The sequence below is a fragment of the Haemorhous mexicanus genome, chromosome 2 (assembly GCF_027477595.1).
Source record: "Haemorhous mexicanus isolate bHaeMex1 chromosome 2, bHaeMex1.pri, whole genome shotgun sequence".
NCBI lineage: Eukaryota > Metazoa > Chordata > Aves > Passeriformes > Fringillidae > Haemorhous > Haemorhous mexicanus.
The window spans coordinates 27,019,442-27,043,424 of record NC_082342.1 but is presented as its reverse complement, the minus strand read 5'-3'; the positions used below and the strand labels follow the sequence as shown (position 1 = coordinate 27,043,424).

At 39.6% G+C, this 23,983-nt stretch overlaps 1 protein-coding gene across 20 annotated transcripts in view; it reads left to right on the top strand.

Moving 5' to 3' along the window:
- Positions 1–23,983, top strand: part of ZBTB20 (zinc finger and BTB domain containing 20) — a 448,287-nt gene that overhangs the window by 168,996 nt on the left and 255,308 nt on the right. The window contains exon 5 of one of the 20 annotated variants that reach the window (XR_009485260.1): positions 2,507–22,046. The exons of the other annotated variants lie outside the window; for them this stretch is intronic. The gene's annotated coding sequence lies outside the window, so the exon portion shown is untranslated. Of the gene's footprint in view, positions 1–2,506; positions 22,047–23,983 lie in introns of those variants that run through there. 20 annotated transcript variants of the gene reach the window in all.

Here is a 23,983-nt window from a genome sequence, read left to right as displayed (position 1 = left end):
GAGCTTATTCCCAACTTATCATTTTTATATTATTAGTTTCACCTAGTGTTAAAATGCTTCTACAGTTCTAATGTGTATAAATAAAGGAAGTAAAATTTACCCTCTGAAAGGGAAAATTCAGCCTTTAAATTTGTGGTAGGCATCTCTGGTGGTGGATCCCTGTTGGTATGTTTTAAGTTCAAGTGTTTTTATTTTTATTTTTCTTTCTTTAGTGTGTTTCTGTATATGCATCAACTGCTGATGCTTTTGCATTAGATTTTTTTTGTTTAGAAATCTTACAAAGTTTTCATTTTTAGTTTCTATTTTTCTAATCAGCTTTTAAAAGAAATTCTAAAAAAACTCATGTAAGATAAACTCACGTGAGCTGCTGCCAGCTGGTAATTTCTTTGTACTCTAGGTGGGCTTTGTATTTCTCATGGGCTCGCCATTGTGGCCTGAAAAAACTTGTTATACCAATCCATGAATCCAGAAAAATACAAGTAAAGGTGATAGGGGTGTCTGCACCCCTAAGTTCTTGATATGAGAAGATGCCTCATTTCTCGAAGACCACCCTCCTCCTCCTTTGTCAGCTTCAAACTGTCTCAGTTTAAGCAAGTTAGGCAGAAATGCCCAGTTCCTACGGGGTTTTTTAAAACCAAAAATGAGACAGAGGCAGAAATTACTCCTGCCTTCAAGAGAGGCTGCAGTCTGCACTCCAGAGCCCAATGTGAGGGTTGTCCTTCCGGCTCGGCCAGTCATCTTTTCCAGATGGGTCTGGTGCTTCCTCCTCCCGAGCACCTGCCAGGTGCCAGCCCTTCAGTGTGGAAGAGGGAGCTGCAGGAGCTGTGACCATTAGCCAGGGTGAAGAGTTTAAGAGGAAGAAGTGGGCAAGGGCAGTCATAACTGAGAACACTATGGATATCATGGCCAGAACGCCACAAAGGAAGGGAACCCAAATCTAAAGGAAACCAAGACTCACTGATGCTCCTATGTGTGGGATGACTGGCCTAATTCACATTACCTCTTGCCTGTCACCATCTGCAGAGCCACTTCAACAAAGAAACTCTTTTTTGACATTAAAGAGGAGTTGGAGGGAAAAAGACACAAGCTCTGATCTTCAGATAGTACGCATGAACTTGACAAACTGATTGTAATCCCCTGTAAAACACTGTCTGTGTCTTGAATTCTTTCTCTCCGGGTGAAGAATTAAAATACATGTGCTTCAGAGGGGAGCTGTGATACTTCATCCATTTGGAAATTATTTTTCTCCTTTAGGAGACAGATGCTTTACCTTTTCCATGAAAAGTTGTAAATGTTTCAGAAACAATTAATGAAGCTTCCTGACATCCTCTTGGGTGAGGAAATATGATTGCTGTGGGAAAACTGAGGCAAAAATCTGTCATGTGAATATTTTATTTTAATAGTTAATGAACAGGGAAAAAAAGAAAGTATTACTGTAAAACACATGAGCAAGATTGTGGAAAACTTTGGCAGAGAAAGGTTCTGAGACAAATTCTGTCTTGATTGGCATCTCTTGAAGGTCAAAGCATCTACTCAGTGTGTAAGGCACGATTAAATTTGGCTCCTGGTGTAAATATAATCAGGATACTTACCTCTTAGGATACTTAATTTCAAAATGTACATGCTGAATAAGGCAGGCTTGTAGAGCAGAAGTATTTTGAAAAGTTACTACAGGAAAAGGTAAACTTCCTTTGGTTTCATGACAGCAGTAGTGCCATGACTTTTTATAGAAGAGCCACTAGTCTCTTCAGTCAATGGCAAAAGAACTTCAGCAAAGTGCACCCCACCATCTCAAGGTGTTGCTGTTTGTGTAGAAATTAACAATTTCTGTTTAAGCATTTGGAGACTGACACAGAAATGTAGCAGGCTACACAGCAAATAAAGTGGCAGTTGAGGAAGAAAAAAACCCCAGATGCCCCAGCCTTTTCCTCTCAGAATCAGAAGATCCACAGTCCTTGGAAACATGCACATGTCCATAGACTTAAAGCTGTTTTTTTGCTCTCAGCCTCTGTGTAACCTCAGATGATCGAATTGTTTTGACTGTGTCATCCCAAGATCCAAGTCATTCAATCAGTATTCCTAGGCAGTCTCCCTTCTTTACCATGAAAGCCCCTCCTTTTTTTTAAGTCTCAAGTAGATTTTAGACTTAATACACATGAAGCAACAGTTTGAGCTGCATTCACTACATGTTACTGACAGATTGTAATCATATGGATGTGTGTGTACCAGTATGTATTGAATAGGTAACGATAATATCTGTGGCAATCCCTTCCTCCTCTTAGACATTTTGACTTTTATATCAGCTCAGTTTGTAACTACATCTGTTAGTCAAGCATAATATAAATCAAGGAAAAAGTAAAAGATTCAGCTGGTGGGAAATGAAAAATTTATGGTGAGAAAACAGAACCACCCATAAGCATTGGATACATACTGATGCTCAGTGATTATTTTAGATTTCTATTTGTTTGGCTAGTTTCACTTTTTTTTTTTTTTTCTTTTTTTTTAGGGTAAGCTTCTCAAGAGTCAGCAATTACTTTGTACTCATGGAAGTCAATGAGTGGTTTACCATGCACTTTAGATGAAACAGACCAATACTCCACATTGTGAAAATCTCACCCCTAAATAAATCCAGGTTCAGATGAAAAAAAAACTGAACTAGCAAAAAAACTCAACCATGGCAACAACTGAATAACGGATACATACCTTTGTTTGTGTGTTCCTGAATAAGATATGAAAAGACAATGGACAGAAACGGGCATTATTTCATATCCAGTGAGAGTTTATGCTTTCCAGCGCACTAGCCTTATTTAAAAGCTGCTTGGTTTTTAATTGTTTTGCAGCCCACCTCATCTGTGCACCCAGAGGATTTTCCTCTGGCCTTTTAAAGTCCACAAAGTTGTTGGGAATACTAGATAAGAACACTCCTCTCTTTCTACTTGCTTGTGCAATTCCTAACTGGTAACAAAAAGAAATAAAAGCTAATTCTGTGAGGTTGTTCTGGGAGAGGAAGGTTGATGAGGGGAGCACTTGACTTCTGAGATCAGAAATTGCAGACTAATTACCCAGCAGTGGAACAAGTTTTGGGCTGCTCGGTTGCTCTCCCTGGATGAGGGCAACTCTCCAGGACAGCATTCTCCAGTTCTTGAGTTGTCTGGTTGCCATATGTGCCTGAGCCTGATTATGCAGTAGGGTTAGTTATGATAACTGAGATTTATCCTCATTTTACTTTATTTCTGTTGTTCAAAATGTGTTAAATGGGCATAGTTTCTTCTGATGCTACAAATCTGAATGGTCCCTTGGGTGGTAGAGAGGGGAAACTCACTGGTGGTGTTCATGACAAATATGTGAACTGACCACTTCCATTATGTTCACACTGGAGTCTGGAATCTCTGATAACTGTATCAAAAGACAGCATAAGACAAGGAGATCTGGTTACCAACTGGTCTTTAAGAATAAGAAAGAGACATTTGCATTCTTATTCCCTGAGCTGTAAATCAGGAGGGACAGTCCTCACTTTGAATGCCATGCTTGTTCTCAGCACAATGTGTATGGTGAAGGAGGCATTGAAAGAAAGCATTAAGTCTAGGATAACATCAAAGAAAATGCTTCAGATTCTATTCTTGCTTCTCTAGTGGATAAATTAAAACAGAATGAAACACCAGCAAACTTGAAAATAAAAGCAAATGTGTGTGTGTGGACCATGACAGTTTATTCTGAAAATCAAAGTAAATTCTTCCTCCTTCCAAGCCATTGTTCTAATGATTTAATTCTCTAACAACTTAATCCTCTACCTTGATTTTTTGATGTGCCTCCTCAAATTCACTGGCCAGCCTATATGGTTGCCTTGAGATTTTTGGTGTCCTCTTGCTTGGCTTTCAGAGCTACACCAGGTAACTCTGCTGATCTTACATTGTGCTTGGAACAGAATGTAAAGGGGTGTCACTTTATAGCAACCAACTTACATTGTGATTGGAACAGAATGTAAAGGGGTGTCACTTTATAGCACCAACAGTCTCAGCAGGCATTGAAATAAAAAGTTCAAACAAACCCCCACTCACAACATGTGGTGGTGAATGTAGAAAAATGGGAAGTAGGAGCTTTTCAGGAAGAAGAAGTCTTAAGTAGACAACCTCAGTCTACTCCCTCCTTTGAATTAGAAGTCACATGGCACAGTAGCCTTTTTATATTAAAATTTAAAAAAAAGTGTCTAATCCCTTTTTTCCCCTGGTATGGCTTTGTGCTTTATTTTTTTCTACAATAATTACACCCTGTGTGGCAATATCCCTCTAGCAGGCAAACATTGCTGTGGAATACAATCCCAAGTTCCACCAAACTGTTCCCACAGTCCAGACAGGGCTGCCTCCTGCCTTGGGACGCACCAAGGCAGTCACCACAGTGAATTCCATTCAGCTGGAACTGAGACACTTTTACCATTCGACAAAAATAAATCCAGAGAGAAACTAAATGAGTTCTCAAGTAGCAGTTGAGGTAAAATATGTGTGCTTGAAAAGGGTGTAAGAGTCCAGTTCTAAGTGTGTAACATAGAAGCTAATTGTAATCAACAGTTTACTTCTCACATGTTCTGTGAGGAAGCATTTGATTGTTTTCCCAGCTTTATGAGGGAAGGTGCCGGGTGCTGTATTTCCCCCGTGCATTCTGCCACAAGGGGTTTCCCATGTGTTATGTGGCAAGGAGGCTGAAGCAGGCATTGTGCCACTGATTTCCTCTCTGTCTTGGGTGAGTTCGTGATTGTATTTGAGTTTTGTGAGCTGAAAAGAGCAGGAAGGTTTCTGCTATAAACAACTTGTGAGAATTGTTGATACATTGGGGGACAAAGAACATTGATCTTAGTAATAAATTTGTCTGAATAAGCACATCAGTACTTGGCACATTGTTATTAACACCTTTGTGCACTCCTTTTCTTCCTCAAAGACAATGTGCATGCATACAAATAAACCTACATTTTCAGCTTTTATGTCAGTGCATGACTGTGGGGACAGAGGAGAGACATCCAGCTGTACAAATATACTAAATATGTCCTCCATTATTTGTGGCAAAATTAGTTTTTTGGACCCTACTGATTAGAACAAGACACATAGTTATTACTGAGGTTATCAGCTGTAGGAAAGAAACACTGTCTCATCTTTATACCACATATCCCATTCTTTTGTCAGCTTACATTATAAATAAATAACAAAGCAATTTGACACATGCCCATTGATTAAAAATAAAAGTTGTCAGAGTGAGAGGAGAAAGACAAAAATATGAATTATTAATAACAATATTAAGCAATGCAAAAAAGATGCTTAACATGCAGGAAAGTCCCTGAAAAGTCACTTAGTGAAGGGGAAAGAAAGGACAGCAGTGAAGACCTTCCCTCTACTATTACTTTGTCTTTTCTTCGCTACTTTGGCCCTTGGAGGTCAGGGTGACTTGTAAAAGAGAGGGATGATTCTGTTAATTTGTGTAATCTTGTTTACCTCATCTCTGGTGTTTCCAACATGTTATGCATGCAAACACAGAAGTATCACATAAGGAATGGAGTTAAAGTAAAGTGATTGTGTGGTGTCACGATTTGGTTTGGCCATTTTATATTACTGGGCAATCTTCCTGGCAGTGGCTTTGAATGACCAATTGACGGCCCTGGCACATCATTTGGAGAAGCTAAGTAATTTATACTCTTTCTAAATTTTGTGTATCCCACATACCTGTGATTTATTATGCAGATATTAGGGTATACAAAAATTCTAGCAATAGTTTGTGTTCTGTACTTTTTAATGCTCTAAATGATAAAACATGAACAGTACCCTAGTAGCTGGCTTAATTATGCATTTCTTTTCCCACCTTCTGTCGCTTATTTTGGTTGCAGCTATTTAAATGCTCTCATTTATCAGACCAGTTTGAATGGCTGTTGGGTATATTGACCATCCTGGCAATACTTAAGTTTCCATCTGTGAAGATCAGATTTCTTTTTCCACTGAACAGGGAGGAAATGAAAAAGTACAGTGGTGAAGGGAAAAAGAGACAATTGCAAAATTTTCACAAAAGCTGAGGGAAACCCCTTGGTGACAGTCCTGTTTGCTGAGGAATGCTCTTGCCCTAAAGCAGGTACAGGTTGTGCTATCACAGCAGAATAGCTCATCAGAAAGTTTTCCTGGTAGCATCAGAAGTCCTTCATGGCTGAAGACAAGCTGTCTCTAGAGGGGTATTTTATATTCGACTTCATCATGGCCAGTCTGAGCATTTTGTTATTTGTAGCTGGGGAGATGACATCATCTTTAAAAAAACCCCAAACCTGCAGGAGCAGTAAGGCTCCTACCCTGTGCTTATGATGTTAATGTTTTGAATTAACAAACTGTTAATGAATTCACAACATGGTCTCCCAATTATTGTGTGTTAATTCTGGAAAGCTTCTTTTTATGTATCTTTGGTTCACATAAGAGCTAAGGACTTGCAGGTTCTATGTATTTCATGAAATTCCAAAAGTGCTCAGAGCTTCTGAATGCCAGGGTCAAAGGATCTTCTCTCTGGCATGTAGTTAACCTGTGGTGCAGGTACCTCCATCCTCATTTGGGCTTCCTTTGCAGTCAGCTGAAGAATATTAGGCACTTAGAGGTGGCCTGTCACAAGGAAAGGCATCTGAAATACTTCCTCAAGTAAGGGGTCGCTTCTGTTCATAGGTCATAAAGTCTGTGTGAAGACTGTAAGCAGTTCAAAAGTTATCTGAAATTCTTCTATGCATGTTGTCACAAGCTTAGTAACCAAAACGAGGGAGTTGCCCTTAAGATGTTAGTCTTCACTTTTCTGTTTCTGTGAGTACAATGGGAGCACTGTGCATGTTTGGTTATACAGGTTATGAGAAGATGGACTTCTCTGGGTACATAATTGTAACAATGCAACTACCTATTAGGCCCTAAATGGTTTGCATTTACATTTTATGAGCTCTTTTCAGTTCCCATGTACATAGTGTGTAAAGATTAGCACTGAGTGGATATGTCTCAGCATAGGTACCTTACACTACTCCTGAATTTGGTTGAATATGAAATTATTGGTCTTAAATATTAATTGATGTAGCCTGACTCCCCTTAGTACTTCTAATCTGCTGTATCTGATCCCCAAGGTTTTGATGAACATTAATTTGTGCATTAAAAGACTGAATTTAAGTTAATTTCCTTGGTTTGGAAAAGCCACACATACCAATACTTGCTTCAGAGGGCTCAAATACAAACCAAACCAAGTGGAAGGGAACAGCTCCTGGGATAGGACTGAGATGACAGAGAGGGAGACAGCTGCCCTTTGTCACATACCCAGGACTATAAGCTAAAGTCAGAAAAAAACATGTAAAGAGATGCTAGCATATTATGCTATTCTATGTTGGAAATTGAAGTCACTAATTTCTTAAATTGTTTTTGTGTACTTGCACCATATGTAGCCTTATTCTAAAGTCTTGTGCTAATGTCTGCAAGGAAATCTTTAGACAGTCGAAAATTTTTTTCTTTGAAAAGGAGATTCTTAAGAGAGTGAGTAGGTTTTAAAATTCAGCAAGGCAGGTTAAGATAACCTTTGGTAAGGAATTTTAAAAATCTGGGAGAAAGCACTTTCATAATACCATAATGGTACTTTTCATCAGCCTTACTACACCCATGTGCAGTATTTCAGCTCTGTAAACTGAAGCTTATTTATGCTAAATGATTTGCCCAATATCTTATCATGGGTAAGTGGCAGGCTAGAAATGGAACCCAGGAGTCCTAATTTGATTTCTTGTTGAATTCAGAGACAGTATAATGCCCCTGAAAGAAAAACACTGAAGAATTCAACAGGAGCCCTCTGCTTGAGGAGTCTCCCATTTCAATAAACGTGTGGTTATAGCATGTCTGTGCTCTACTGACCGAGGTCCCTGAGGCTGCTTCCAATCCAAACCCATGTCTCCTCTGTGGGTGCCCATTGCCCTGCTGAGTGCTTCAGTGCTTGAAACCAAAAGTCTTGTTCTTAATGGCCATACTGGGGAAAATACAGCCATGGAAAAGTGCCACCACTGCCAGCGAAAAATGTGAGTACGGGTGAAATAAAAAGAAGCTGTAGAGTTGTAAGAATATAGGCTGCACTTTGAATGCTTCTACCAGTGTTGGGCTTCTTATTTTAGAGTAGTGAAGATGAGACAGCAGATGATATTATTTATCTTCAAATCCCCATCTAACATATTTACCAGCTCGGTGAGATCTTGAATAAATATGGATAAGTCTCTGTGTTTTTAAATTCATATTTTGAAATTTGACAATGCATTGTGTGAGCTTTACAGGGAGGTATTTCTGGTTTGCGAGAGAAGCCTCTTCATGTCAGCTTGTCTTTTTGGTAACTTTCACAGTGTGTGAAGAAGTAAGGTAAGAACTAGGACAAATAATACCTTTTTCCTGCAGCATTTGGGCAAACATTTGAAATCAGTGGGATAAATCTGTTGGCTGGTGAAAGAGACTAGTGCAGACTCTGGATCTAGTCTGGAAAATTCAATCACGTAATCTTGAAAGGAAAATTCAAGAGTCAGGGGAAATGCAGTCCAACACAATTTGTTCAGTCAGGACTTTGTTTGTGAATTCCTGTCAGGATTGACCTCAGTGTATTTATAAAACTTAAAAGGGATGCTCTTTTTTACTATTCCAAATTTTCCCTTGTTCAGAGGAAATTTTGCATATGTTACAGCCAGTTTAATTTGTAGAGACAGAGTATGAATTTTCTCAACTATGACTTGTAGGACATAACATAAAGTTTTGTGGGCAGAGTTTTTCATTAATGTCTTTTTTTATGTTTAGCTGGAGACAGAAGCATTCTGACTTTTTCACATTTTTGCTGAGGATAAGAAGTTCTGAAAGTAGATGGAAAGGTCGCCATGCACTGGGTGCACAATAAAGGCTCAAGTGTGGGTGTTTGTCAACACGTGAGATGCTGTAGGATGCACCACCTGGCCTTCAGCTGCTTTTCGCAAAAGACATTTATCTCAGAAGTGCTAAGTCCTATCTGCTAGCCATGTCCAGGTGTGATTAAACCAAAGTGATTTTCTGATGGCACTTGAAACCTATGTTTAAGCAAATGCTTTGAGCCCTGAGCCCCAAACTTTACATACTTGAAACCACATCCAGGGTATGATTTATTGATGATAATCCTACCATAGAGTGTTTTAGGACAAATCCTTTTAAAGCAGTTATTAGATGAAATGTTGGACTCTGTTAAAATGCTGTATAATATAAAGAATACTTGATTTCATTAATGCTGGTTTGATAACATCAGTTACCCTCTGGCAATTTAGGTGAGCTCATAGGCCAAAATTTTTACCTTTAAATGCTATTTCTACTTGTACCATGTACCGGGGGTGTGATGGGCACTTAATTAGCATATGGTTTATACCTGACAGTATAAAAGCTCCCTCAGCACATGTGCTGAGTGTCATGGATTCCTGGACTGGCATGAGTTTATGCCTACTGGGTGTAGAAAAGTTTCTTGGAACTGTTTTGTTTAACCTTTGTATTAATAGCAAGGCATATCAAAAAACAATTTACATCCCTATTACTGAAATCTGTGCAGAATATGAGAGGGAAGTATTAAATATCTGCAGTTTGGTAAAATCTGAAGTACAAAGGAAAAATATGTATCATCTGAAGTTACTCAGGGTGGATAGCATATGTTTTAAATAGTTGGAATAAAAATCTAGATAGTGTATAGTGTGAGTTGATCTTGTCCTACTCTGTGGGCGTTTTTTTTTCTAAGCTGGAAACATAAGGTTATATATCAACTAAGCAGATATGATCAGTCTGATCTGCTGGGTCTTCTTTTTGAAGACATAATCCTTATTAAAAGCAACATTGTGAAGTTTGAACCTTTTTCTTCCACTTCAGGCACAGATATTTTCTGCAGCTATTTTTTTACCGTAAAAATAATCTTTTGCAAACTCTTTTCTCAGACTTTATTCTAGCAAAGCTCCCATTGACTTCAGTCTCTTTACCTAAGTAGAAACCAAATCAAAATTTTGCAAAGTATTTCAGGATTATGAGCTCTATTTAGAGGGACTTGAAGTTATACATTTATTTGGTGGCGAAATCTGAGGAGCTTTTTAATATGGCCAGTCCTGTTTGAACCTTTTGCAGAAACCTATATTTTGTGGACAATCATCACTGACAGGTTTAGTTTCATGAAACTCCATCCTAAAACCAAACTTAGAATTTATCAAGGTCATTTGATTTCTTTTATTTTCCAGTTTTTTTAGTCTTCCACAATAGGCAGTCTCTTGTGTTGCCTGTAAGCATAGCAGAGTAGAGAGGGAATGTAAACCTGCCTAATGATAATGAGTGGAATAAGAAACTGTTATCCTGGCAAATTTGATATTAATTTTGGAAGCTGCAATCTGTGCATTTTCTTTCTTTGATAGTTCTGTTCTTCATATGCTCTTCCTTGGTGAAATCAAAGTTTATGATCTTTGCTTACTCTGACAGATTTATTTTGATTGTACTAAGCACTTGTTGAATTTGGGGAAGCCATCATTACTTGGTGTTTTTACTTGCTCTTTTGTCTTCTGGTTAAAGCTTGGTTTGGGAGGTAGAAGATTGAGGATCACATCTCCAGCTATCATCCAGGGTCATTAAGTGGACGCCAGCCAACTATTTCCAGTGCACAGGTGGTGGTAGCATTGATTAATTCATGATCACAAAGTGCTTTGGTCTACTGGCATAGAAAGCAGAATAGAAGTGCAAAGTGTTATTAATGGAATGGCTGCTTGACATACTTAATACATGATGCTAAATATCTTTTGAGGCTAGATACATTATGAGTGTGAGTGACTCAACTGAAAGTAGTTATGATTATTTCTTTAATTGAGAAAAACAGATCCTTACTGAGTGCATCACAGTTTCAGCCCTCACGGTAACCTCCTGGTTAGGATTATGGGTTAATTTGGTTCATTTTACTAACATTTGGCCTAGGAACTAGGTGCTGGCAGCATCTTTAGAGTTTGGGGAAAAAAATGCAGTCACTTTTTGTGTTGATGGCTGGGAATTTGTCTTCCTCTCCTGACTAGTTTTATCCAAGCTTTCAGCTGTGATTTAATTTCAAAAAACATCATGTTGCAAGACATGTATTTCTCCCTTTTCCAGGTGGAAGAAATTTGTAGTTGTTTAGGAACTCTGTAAAACATAACATTAATTCTGGTTGTGTTTACACTGGTTTATGTTAATATGAAATTTACCATGCTGTTAGCAAAGCCAGGATTTGGCATATGAGTCCTTTCCTGTTTAGTGGGAAGCACTTGCTGATTGACCATTTTGTGAAGTCATGGACGTGTTACACTATCCAACTTTTCTCCAGAGCAACACACAACTACAAGGCTCTTTTTGTGGAATTTCAGTTTACGCATGATGTGAAAACCAGAAGGATGTGCACACCTAGATTAATGTTTCGCTTTGCTGGCAGTAGTTGCAGTTTTACAGAAAGTGTCATAATAGCTGATGTTTTTCCTAAAGATTGTACTCTTGAAGTAAACAGATAATGTCAAGTTCTTTGTTTTTTGTTTATAAAATAAGTTTCTAGTCCTCGTGATTGGAGGGAAGATACTGAATTTATGATCAAAGCATAATACAAAGACGCAGAAATGAAAAAATATAAATATAAAGGCTGGTGCTTATTTGATTCTTTAATAATATTTTTAAAACTTTAGAATTTTCAGAGGAAAAATGGGGAAAATTCTGAAAGGTGGGAGGGAAACAGCATGAGCTCACGATCCGCAGTATCTCATTTGCATTTTGTTTTCAGCTTGGTCTGAGGAGTAGTTTAATGGTCTGAATACTAGCTTTTAAATCCCTATGCAAGTTGAATCTGTATCTACAGTATCAGCAGCAGGACTAGGAATAAAATTCACACCTTCACACCTCTACAAAGAACAAGTATAGCAGTGAGAATTTATTGCATATTTAGCTAGCCATTTAAACAAAGATTACTGAGACTGTTCTGTCTGGTATTACTTATCTGTGTCTTTATTAGCTGACCAAGAAATGCGCTGTTTGTCATTCATCAGGGTGTTTCTCTGCCTTTGCCTGCTTGCTTGGCTAGATTTTCTCTTCTCTCCCCACTTGTAAGTGTTTGGGCAGAGAAAGTACTTACTTAAAGCAAATTTCCAAGGTATTTTTTAAAATTTTTAATTCCTTAAATTAGGATCATAACTGTCAGTAAATGTTATGTGGCCATACACGCTAGTCATTGGAATTGCTATGGGAATTGCTGGCTGGAATAGTAAGTTCTTTATTGTTTGGGAATCAGAGTTCATGATACTGAGGGTCTTCTATGACTCCAAGAGCTGTGAACTAGCTTTCAAGACTTAAAATGAATGGTTATGAATAATTAGGCTTTTTTCTCTGTAAATTTTTTCACAAAAACAGCAGTAACAATAAAACTGCAAATAAAATACTTTGTTTGCCTAGGGAATTGCTTAGTTTGTTATTTGGATTGTAGTACTCCCAGTCCCCAAACAGAATTAGGGTCTGTCTCTAATAAATGCTTGGGTAGAAATTAAGAGATTGCCCTTGCTTTAGATCTTCATGATCTACATCAGAGATTCATACAAATGAGAAGAAACATTGCTATAGGCAAAATATCAAAGGACATTGTGGCAATTATCCTTTTGTAAAGATGGGCCAAGTAATTCTGAATTGTATAGAATGTGGTGGGCACAGGACTGTTCTGTGGATGAAACAAAACAGCGTAAATTGTGACTTTTTTTTTTAAGACTGAAATGTTTAGACAAACTATGCTGAGAATTGACTTCAGATAGAATACTTTTGATTTTCCGTGTCTTTCCACAAAAAAATTCTTTCCGTTTCCAGAAAAAGTATTTGTCTTTCAAAAACCTCATTCAGCTGCAAGTAAAATTTTAATTGATGTTTTCAAAAATACATTTCTGTTTTTATCAGCCTTTGTTGGGGAAAAGTTGGAACCTAGTAATAGTGGCCTGTGGGACATCAGTTTTTGTGACTGCCGTGGCTTGAAAACTTGTTGAAAGGAGCCTAAAATGTATATGATTTCTTAAAGGCTAATGCCAAACCACTCCCATACACTTTTGGAATCTCTTGGGATTCTTACCAGGGTATTCTCCATAGAGTGTAATTCAAAACAGCATGGACTGCAAGAGATTTTCGGTGGAGAGTATGTCTAGAATTGGAAGTCAATTCCTAACTGTACTTTGTTGATGGGAGGGAGGAGTAGTGTTTTTCTTTGTCTTACCTTGATTTTTCTTAAAGATAATGAATTCTTGCAGTAGGGGAAAAAAAAAAAAAAAAGAGATATCCATTGCTTTTCCCTGCCTAACTTTACTTGTAGAAATTCTCCTTCCTCTAGTGAGTAAATCAGGGCAGGTGCCAGGAGTGCTGCTTCCCCAGCCAGCAGCATAAGGAAACTGTCTGGCTGTACTGAGAAAGTTTTCCCAGCTCTGTGTTTATTAGCCTTGTGAGGAGAAGCAGGAGCATTGAAAGCTTTTTGGAAGCTTATGGGGAAACAAAAAAAAAAAAAAGTATTAGCTGGCATTTTATGTTAGGGATTTTATACAATACTGTCAAAACCCCGAATTCTTAAGACTCTATTTTCATCCAGTAAATCTTTGGAGTGCCTTGAAAGCTTGGAACTTCTTTTGCTAGACCACTTTAGAGCAGCTAAAAAGCTATTGTATGTAAAATTTGTACTGTTTAGTTTCTGACAATCAGGTGGGTTTTCCTGGACCCTGAAGAATAAATTTAAAGGTACAGAGAAAATTGTGTGTCTGTAGACTACAGACTACAGATAGTAGATACAATGCAGTTTAGGGTGGGAGCAGGGTTATATGTTAGCTGGTCTTAAATGGAAATCTTTGTACTGCCACAGAAAGCCAAAGGACACTGTAATATTTAAATCAGAGTTTCTTCCAAGTAAAAATAAAAAAAAGGAAATAGTGAGACTTGGCAAATAGATCTTAACCTCATGCTATTTTTACAAGTCAGACAGATGTGCAGTCTCCGATAAGCTGGTACCCAGGACGAGCTATCAAATCAGAAATCTGTGGAGTCACTCTTCAAATCCCAGCACTAATCGCAATGATAAAGAGCTACCTTTCGATTAATCCTGTCCTGGACTTTAGACAAAAGATACTGCAGTTTAATTACTGAGTGAAATCCACTTTGTCTGATCTGCCAGTCTGCACTGTAATGTCATAATATAATCAGCCTCACCCCTGTCTGAAGCTCTAGGGCTGTGAAGTCCAAGGACTTGTTTGATTGGAAGAAATAAAACGATGTTCAAACAACCACCAGCCACAGGGCTGTAATTACCAAAATCTTGTTTGCATCTGTCTGTCATTTTCACCATTGGTTTTTTTATGACATGAAGAAGCAAGGAGAGATCATGGTGGATAAGAACAGCAACCTGACAGGTGACAAATCAAGATGTGGGATGGTTTTCTTGTAGAAAATAATCATTGTAAAATATTCCGGCTAATTAAACTGGGTCTCTTTTTTACATATTTCTCATCAGCTTTGGTGACACATGCTGGTTCAAGCAAAGCCAGCCATTGGTACTGTCATTTCATAATTAAAACCTGTAACTGAGCTGGGAGTGCCTCCACCGGAGGTTCCAGTGCAGGGATGGAGTTGTGTGAGTCTGAGAAATTGTATTTCTACTCAAGTGAGAAAGACAGCAGGTCTGCCACAGTAGGAGGTGTTTCCTCACACCCCTCTTAGCAGATTTAGCCATGATTTGGAGGGAGTGTTCCTTTGCACAAAGAGAGAGGCCATGGCTTGCTATAACATATTACTTAGCATGCCTTGCAGAGGTGCATGGCTCATCCCCCCCCCAGCTGTGTGGCAGCTCATTGCACCAACTCACACTGCAAGCAGTGGGTGAAATTAGGATGCTCCTGATCTTTTGATGTCAGGCCTTTTTCCCTCCACCTCTTTTATTAAGGGTGTGTTGGTAGAATTTATTTTTAATGTACCATGGAGATTATTGTCTGGAAAAGTTCATTACCTTTTCCAGGCTCATTTGATAGAGCTGACTAAATAGCGGTGCCTTCCTCTCACTTTTGACCTCGGCAGAGCTGGATTGTTAGCAAGAATTGAAGACATCCAAAATAAATGAGATCCAAAACATTTTTAATAAATGTTTTGTTTAGTTATTTTTCTGGCCATGCCAGGGAGGTTGCAGTTGTGGAAAGAATAGCTGACAAAGCTCTCAAAAATTGTTTGTTCTCAAGTTATTGCAAAACATAGATGCTAATGGCCAGAAAAGGAAACACACCTTTTATCTAGCTCCATCCTTTAGAGAGGGCACTCTTAACCTGTGGTTGGCTTAAGTGTGATTGGATTTGCTGACGTCTTTTTATTGCTTAGGTTTTCTTCCCCCAACCACCTCAAAATCCTCATTTATCTCACAGTGTTTTCTTAAAATTTAAGTTTTCTCTGCTTTTCCCTTTGCATCTTCTTTGTCTTGTGGCCATTTCCACACAGATCTTCCTTTTTCTTCTTACATGATTTAGCCACTCAACTCCTTACCATCTCAGTTGCGCTTTGAACTCTCTATTCCACCCATCTAGAATGGAGTTCTTGCACTGTCACTTTCTTCCAGCTCTTCTGCCCTAAAAGCACTCCCAGTTTCCATTTATTTTTTACAGAATGAGCTGGTGGATTATTGTGAATCACAACTGGAGTTTGACAATAATCCCTGTGCTGCTTCCTCCTCACAGAATGGGCTTGTTCAACACTTGTACCTGCAGGGGCCAAGTACAGGGTGAGATGTGAATGCTCTCCGGGTGTCCTGGAGCTCTAGCCTGCGGGTAGATTTCTGTGCATAGACCAGTTCTCTGTACTGCAAAATCAGAGCAATGTCTTGGGGCAGAAACGGGGGGTGAGGAAGGATAGCAGACAGCAGTTGTTAGCAGTATGTGTCTGTGCCTTAAACTTACAGTACATTTACTTTCTTCCTCTTCCTTTTGTAGCCTGTGGCTGACAGCAATGCCTGGCATTGCCTGTCATCAGGGATGGCATGCAGGGTGTTTTGCAATGGAAATCTGGCTTTAAACATAACTGGGTTTGTCACTACTGTTTTAACTTCTGAATAGTATTTAAACATTACAGTCTGCAGATTCCATTCCAGCAGGATCTATCCGGAGGAGGCTGTCTAGAGAATCTTCTCTGAAGCAGCTCTGACCAGCAGCAATGGCCCTAGCACTTTGTGTACTTCCAACCTCACTCTAATCCTTTCTGTTAGAAACAGAAATGTCAGAAGAAAGATGTGCACAGCTTCTTTTAAATCTCAGGAGTATTTTTCAGCATGAAGAAGTCCATCTAGTTACATAGTCTTGCAACAACCACTGGTGTCTTGCTTCCCAAGGGAAGAGTATCGGGGAAACGTGAACAATAGTTGTATGGCCAGTTGCTACAGGAATTCTTTGTTTTCCAAATGTGAGGATAAAGGAGGGCATAGGGTAGCATATAACAGTACGTAAGAAGAAAAGAAGAAATTAGTCTATATTGATCAGAATAAATTGTGTTATTTTCTAGGAGAAAAAAGATACATGCAGGTGGAGTACAAGTTTAGTGTGAAAACACCTTGTTACATGTACAGGGTTGTGAAATTCCCATCTTTCTAAAGACCTCAGTTCATACTCAGGTGTTCGGTGTGTTTACAGACACAAAGATGGGGCATCCTTAATGTAATGGCTCTCACAAGCTTTGGTGTGGGGAGTTTTGTGTGCATGATGCCGTACTGCAGCCCAGCTATACCTTTGGGGCTTTCTACATAGATATGGCACAGGTTCTGGGGTAGCTTTAGACTACCGCCACGTTCTTTGGACTGACATAGGAACTTGTCAGAAGACCCAACTCAAAATGTTCATGGCTATATAGATTATTTTAGTCCCCTGCCCGCTCTGGAAAAGTGAATTTCTCTTCTCTTTATCATTCAGTGGTATTGTTTTCTTAGATACTGTTGCATCTTCTGAAAAACTGTGGTGCTGTTAGCCATAGTACTGTGTGAATTAATGATTTTTGCTGTGCAAAATCAAAGCAGCAATGATCCGTAGTTAGAGGACATAGCACAGATAGGAGGAGGCTAGAGGAGAAAGAGGAGCAGCAGGCAGAGGAGTGATCTGAAGACTGGAGAGAAAAAGCAGAAGACTCAAATCCCAAATCCTTCATCACCCATGATACTGTCTGTTCATATTTACTCATTAGCCCTCATACTGCTTGCTCACGCATAGTTTTGTGCCAATGCTCATATTAGCCCCACAGCTTAGGCTGAGCTCCACATGCACATGGCTCACTATGACACTTTCACAAGTACTTTGAAGTGTTATCAACACATTCCCAGATCCCACATGGCACAACCAAAACCTGTTGGAAGTAGAGTAAGACTTGTATATATTGGAAGCAGTTCCATTCAGGTGCATGAATCAAATCCAACTCATGGAGAGTCAGGAACAAGAGTGAATCTCAAGTCTGTTCCTCAGATGTGTGCAAAGTACTGGGAAGTAACTAATTTTCTAATTGAAAATTACAGAATCATAGAATCACTGAGGTTGGAAGACTCCTCCAAGATCAACTCCAACCTTTGACCAAACACCACCATGTCGACTAGACCATGGCACTAAGTACCATGTTCAATCATTTCTTGAACATTTCCAGGGATGGTGACTCCACCACTTACTTGGGCAGTCTGTTGCAAGGCAGTCTGTTGCAAGGCACCCTTTAAGTGAAGAAATTCTTCCTGATGTCCAATCTGAACCTCCCCTGGCACAAGCTTGAGGCCATTTCCTCTTGTGTTGCTACTTGCATGTGAGAAGAGGCTGCCCCCCACCTTGCTACAACCTCCTTTCAGGTAGCTATAGAGAGCATTAAAGTGTCTCCTGAGCCTCCTTTGCTCCAGGAAAATTGCACCATGCTCCTGATGGGAGCACTTCATCATATCTTCATTTCATCATATCACCGTCTTTTCTCTTTAGCAGAAAGACTTCAATGAAGAGAGCTTTCTGGTCACTTCTGGTGACATAGAGATTGAAAATTTTGGGGGTCTAGATCTGAAAGTACTTCACCAAGTTGTTGGTTTTTCTTTTAACATTTGAGAGTTTGAGACCTGGTATTTCTGTCCCAAGGAAGAAAATCCTTATTTACTGGCCAGTCTTAATTAAACTTACCCTCTCCCCAGAATCAAGCCTCATGGCAGCTCACTCTTTTCTTTGTCTAAGCATGTCACTTTTTGTGCCAGAGAGAGGTGCTAAGAATCCCAAGGAAGGAGGTGAGCCAGGTCTTCTGCTCTGCATAGAGAAGGTAAAGCATACCCAGAACTGCACAGAGTGGCTCCTCATCCATTTTCTAATGAGCACCTTGCTGACATCAGCCAGCCTTGCCTGTCCATCAGCCAGGTCACCCTGGCATTTGTCACAAGGTGGGGCTCTGTTTATATTGCATGTGGGTCGTGCTTGCCCCACTTTTTAAATGGAAGTGAATTGAAGCCCTCACAATTGTGCAAGAGTCAGAGGAGAGTTAATATTTTTGGTCTCCAGTCCTGCCAGTGCTGTTAACAATGTTTTAAGGGCAGAAGGCAATTGCTAATTGTGATGTAACTTGAATGATTTCATCGCTTCACTCCTCTCACCCTACTGGGACATTCATCAACTCTTCCTGGTCACTGTTGACCCGGGATGCCAAAAATCTGGCAATCTCAAATCACAGCTTAGCCAACCTGGACCTGATTTATCCACTCTGGTCTGTTTCTGTAAATGCTTGGGGTTTTTTTATACAGATATATGCAGAGTATTCTCAAGCTTAGAACTGTGTGGAGACTTCTGATTTTGTTGTGCTCTAAAATTTTTTCTTTTCCACACAGTTAAACAATATCATGTCAAGGGTGAGGAGAAACCTCATTTTAGCATCTTGTTGCCAATCCCCCAAGTTACACATTTTTCTCTAAGCCCACTTGTCTTGTAAATCATAAAATACCCTTTTAGGAATAGTTATCAGTTGTAGACTCTTTCTCCCCTTCAGCATAAAGAGTAGTTGAGAAACCAGGGGCAGCTTACTTGACTATCAGAGCCTCTATTGAATTCATCCACAGGACTAAAGAGATCAAAATTGTTTGAATTGACCCTATCTGTTGCCAGTCTGAAGAGAAATCCCTTAAGCTTTCTCCTTTCTTGTCATGTACCGTCTCCCTTTGTCAGTTCACATCCAAGGTGTTTTTCTTAGGGATAGCAGGAGCTCTAGCAATATCTATCTTTATAAAGCCTTCAATGAGAGAGCAAGAGACTGAGCAGGAGGGTGTGGGGAGAAGGGGGAAGTATACTGGGTGAGTGTCTGACCCTGGAGTACCTTCTGCTGTCTCCGAGACCCACAACCTTATCAAGAAGCACACTTGTGGCTTCTGTGGCAAAGGATGACAACAAAAGCAACGCTGTCCACCACAATGACTATTCAGAATTGAGGCCTGGATTTTAAAACAAATGCATTTGGAGCATAGATGTGGAAAGGAGGAGAAGCACAAGTGTTGCTTATTGGGGGCCCTGCAGACAGAAAATTATTGTGTTTCTAACGCTATTGATTTTTTGCAGCAGCTGATATTTCAATCTGAGTGCAGCATGTCTGAGCGTCTACGCACACTGTCAAGAAGAAATATGATAGTGTCTTAAAAGATTAATAATATCACTGGTCCTCAGGAGGCCTGTCTTAATTCACTGGCCTGTTCCTTGGCATGTACTGTAATTTATCTAGTCTGATTTGAATAGCAAATGGCAATCGGCTGCCATTAGGGAAATAGGCATCAGTCTTATTGATCCAGGATGGGCTGGATTTTATTTAAGGAGAGCTGAAAAATGTTATTAACTTCCGGATGAGAGGCTGGAAGTGGAGAATTTTTTGCAGTGTTCCAAGGCAGGGTGAATTACACTGAATCCTAAAAGTACTGAAATAGATAATGGGAGGGGGGTGATCAACTGCTACCACTTTGTTTTCAAAGACACCAGTTATTTCCAGCACTCCTGTTCTCTTTCCTGGGCTCTCTGTCTGTATGAATGACTTAGTTGTCTTTGTTGGAGGCAAGGGTACTAGCATTTGGGGAGAAGAAAAAGGGATGGATGATCTTCCTCTTGGTTCAGATAAAGCTGGAATTGACTCTTCACTGTGACACATGAATTGTGGGTTTTCCAGGCCCCTCACTATGTTTCACAAGAGCTCTGCAGTTTAACTTCCTCATGGGGAATATGTAATCCTTGCTGATGCTCTGCTTTATGTGTGTTTGGAATGGCCACCAGTGCTTCCTGAGGGGAGCAGCTGATATGGCTAAAAGGGAGATGATACTGCTGTAAACGTCCTGTCCTGGATCCCTTTTCATACCAGTTCTTGCCAGCAGTCACCGTGAAGAATAAAAAGAGGTTTTGGATAATATTTAGGTGCTTCAAATCCAGCTTTATTTTTCAGTGGATAATGTTGTTAAGTGCCATGCTGAGCTATGGATGTGAGGAAGTCTGATGCAGTTTCAGTCTCTACACTTAAACAGAAACAAAATCTTACGGCAGTATTGGGAGTCTGAAAACTAAAGATTTTTATATAAAACTAATCATATAGAAGTAAAATTACAGCAAATACCTTGGGAAATTTCCAGTCTCATGTTGTGCCACTGTGGGATAACCTCCCCAGGGAAGAGGTGGGAGCCCAGTTATTTGGCACTCTAAAGTTAGACTAGCTAGAGCATCAGGAAAAAAAACATAAGGAATACCCCAGCTCAGGTGGGAGGAGGGACTAAATGATTAAATACCACAGGTCTCTCCAGCTTTAATCGCTGTAACTCTTTGATACATCAGACTCTCCCAGCAGGAATCACTAAAAAGATCCAGGAGTGCTGTCTATTAAAAGCTCAGAGCCACTTCCGCTTCATCAGGAGACACTGTGAGGAGCAGTGGAGGAGTGTGGTACGTAGGGGGAGTTCAAAGCTCCCCTCCAGTCCCACTCTCCCTGGGAATCCGGCTCCTCAGGGAGCAGTGTGGGAATGGTGGTTCCGGGGAGCTCACAGGCTGTCCTGCACCAGGCTCCCTGCAGGAGGCACTGGGAGGACTGGGCTGGGGTTGCTCTCTCGGGAGGGTGGGAAGCATGCAGTGGAGAAAGGGATGGGGAAGGGACGGTTCCCCGGTCACGGTTGGCTTTTTACCTTTGTGAGATACAAGCAATATTACCTTTGAGAAGATTCTTGACCCTCACAAGAAGATCTTACCAACTGACATATTTTTCCAACAGTATTCACAATAAAGAGGAAAGCACAGCAACATTTCAGAGAAGTAGCTTCTTCTTACTTGCATTCATTTTGTACCTTAAACACAGGGTTAGAGAATAAAGCTCTACAGGAAATGACCACGAACAAAAGCAATAAAATAAATTGAAACTGACTTTGGGGCTTTTTTTGAGCAGTGGTAATTGCTATACATTGTGATGTTTGCATAAGAAATTAGTTAATGTGTAAGAGAATGACATGTGATATATTTTATTTGCCTGATGACTGTAGTCTCTGAATGAATGACTTATTAAGGTTAATAAAAAAAAATTTGCTTGTGACTTGTAATAATTCGATTGCTAGAATTTAACGTTCCCTTATGCACAGTTGCCTAAAGGGGGGAAACTAAATTATACATACGTTCTAATGACCGGCTGGCTATGCTTTTATTTATTCCTTAATAGCGGTTTGAGAACAAACAATGTGTTCTAAATTGTTGGTCTGTCTGTCTTTCTGCCTGCCTGGGCAGGAACGTTATGGCTTTCTTATTTCTCCTGCGTGATTTATCATCCCCAATTCATTGTTTTGCATAACTCTGCTCAAAATGAAGAAATGTCATTATTTTGCAGTGAAAAAGTTGTCATTTGCATAATGCCTGCCATTAATTATTGTGAGACTAATGCAGTTGTTGATATTTTTAGGGCACAGTGGTACATCCTGCACCTTGTATAATGTCATTCTGAAAACATGGGTAGTTAATAGGTGCCACAACACTGCACAAATGCAAGAAAGGAGGAGAAGAAGAAGAGGAAGGGCACATAATGGAGCAGTCTATGATCTTTATTTAGATTTTTCTTTTCCTGAAATACATATTGAGAGATGACTATAAACAGAAGCAAAGGCTAGGGAGCTGTGACACTCGAGAGAATGAGGAAGTGAAGAATCAGAAATGTTCCTTTCTACATATGTTAGTCAAGGTAGACCTAAATAAAACTCTCATGCTGATGTTCCCTGGAATTTGAGAAAACTCCTGGCAGTAGTTAGTGACTATTATCCCATAACTGGCAGTTCTTCTTCTCAGAGTAGTCATTTGTTATTTGTTTTAGTGCCCTATTTATTTTTACAATGGAGTTATTTTATGATTCCTTTTCAAACATACAAAGAGAGAAGGGCAGCTTTCGTGCGACAACCTTCTGCCCCATGACGGTGGGCAGTTTCTAAACCTGTGGTTTTGATTGTATGCTAATGGGAAGAAATTACTTCGAACACCATTAAACATCAACAGATCCTCAGCCTTTTGCTGTCTTTACTAGAAAATAAACTCTACAGCCCTTTGCCAATCTACAGGTCTACTATGTCCTTTATCTGTTTGCTGATGTATCTTAAAATGCCAGAAGGAGAAAACACAGCCATTTAGTCCTCAGATCCTGAGATTCACTGCTTCCAGAGGGATGTCGTTTTCTGCCATTAGAATTAAAACAACAAAGAAAATTAAACCACAAAAGTTCAAATAATGTTGAGAGTCTAACTGAAACCCACAAAGGGCAGGAAATTCATCTCCAAATATTGCCAGTCTGTCCTCAACTCACCCTATTGTCACAGAGAACTGAAAGTTGCTCCTACAGTGTGTGATCTTACAGACCACAAATGCTGCAATATGTAGGCACAATAGGGAACACAATAGAGGAACAGACACTGAGCTTTATTCTCAGTTTCTTGGATGTGGTAGGTGTGAGACAGACCCTTAAGGTAGCAGAACATAAGGCAATTTTTAAATGTGTTCTCATGCACTTTGAACACAAAGTGCAGTATATAAAGAGTGTTTCATAAAGTTGTCATTCCTAGTTACAAACTGCACCACAACTATAAATTGCAATCTTTAACATTACAGAAACAGTCCGTGTGTCAGTGGTTGATTTCTTACATCCATACCACTGCCCCTGCTTGAGACTTTTTAGAAAAATATAATTTTAAATACCTTATGCTGGCAAGAATCCTAGAGAGTGCAAATCAGAAGGAGAAATTTCTGTGTAAGATTGTAACAACAGACATCATAACTTCACTCTTCATTGTGCCTGTGATCTGAATGCCTCCAAGGGCTTTGCAAATATTGCAGCAATGTATCCTTTGAGACACTTTTCCTAATTCACAGGATTAGAGAGAAGGTGTGGTAGGAAGGAGGTCCCTGTCCATGGTATCCCACCCCCACTGGAGAGGTTTATGCGACAGATGAGCTGCAGGTCTGATGGAAGAGCAAGAATTCTTGGAGTGCTCCTTCTGTAAGATGAGCTCCGGAGATGCTCAGCACCCCTCAGAATGAACAGATCTTGGATACAGGCTCCCTGTGTGGCCACAAAAAAATTCACACTAATTTATCTCATAATTTTCATCAATGAGGAATTAAAATAATTCCAGACATCTGAGGGTACATTGTGAGGATTAATTCAGCAAGATTGTTGAGATATTCAGAGGCTATATTGATGAGTACCACAGAAAATCCAGAAACAAAACCCCATCTTATTTCATGCAAGACTTGGATGCCACTCAGTAAACAAGGCTTGGGGCCACACACTGAACAGAGAGGATAAAAAAAAAAAAGAGTATTTGAATTAGTCTCATTCCCTGGATGCTATCCATTATACAGAACACAAAATATACAATCATAACATGGAAGATTGTATTGTAACACTACAGCTGTTGTGACAGACTTCATTTTTGATATTTTCAT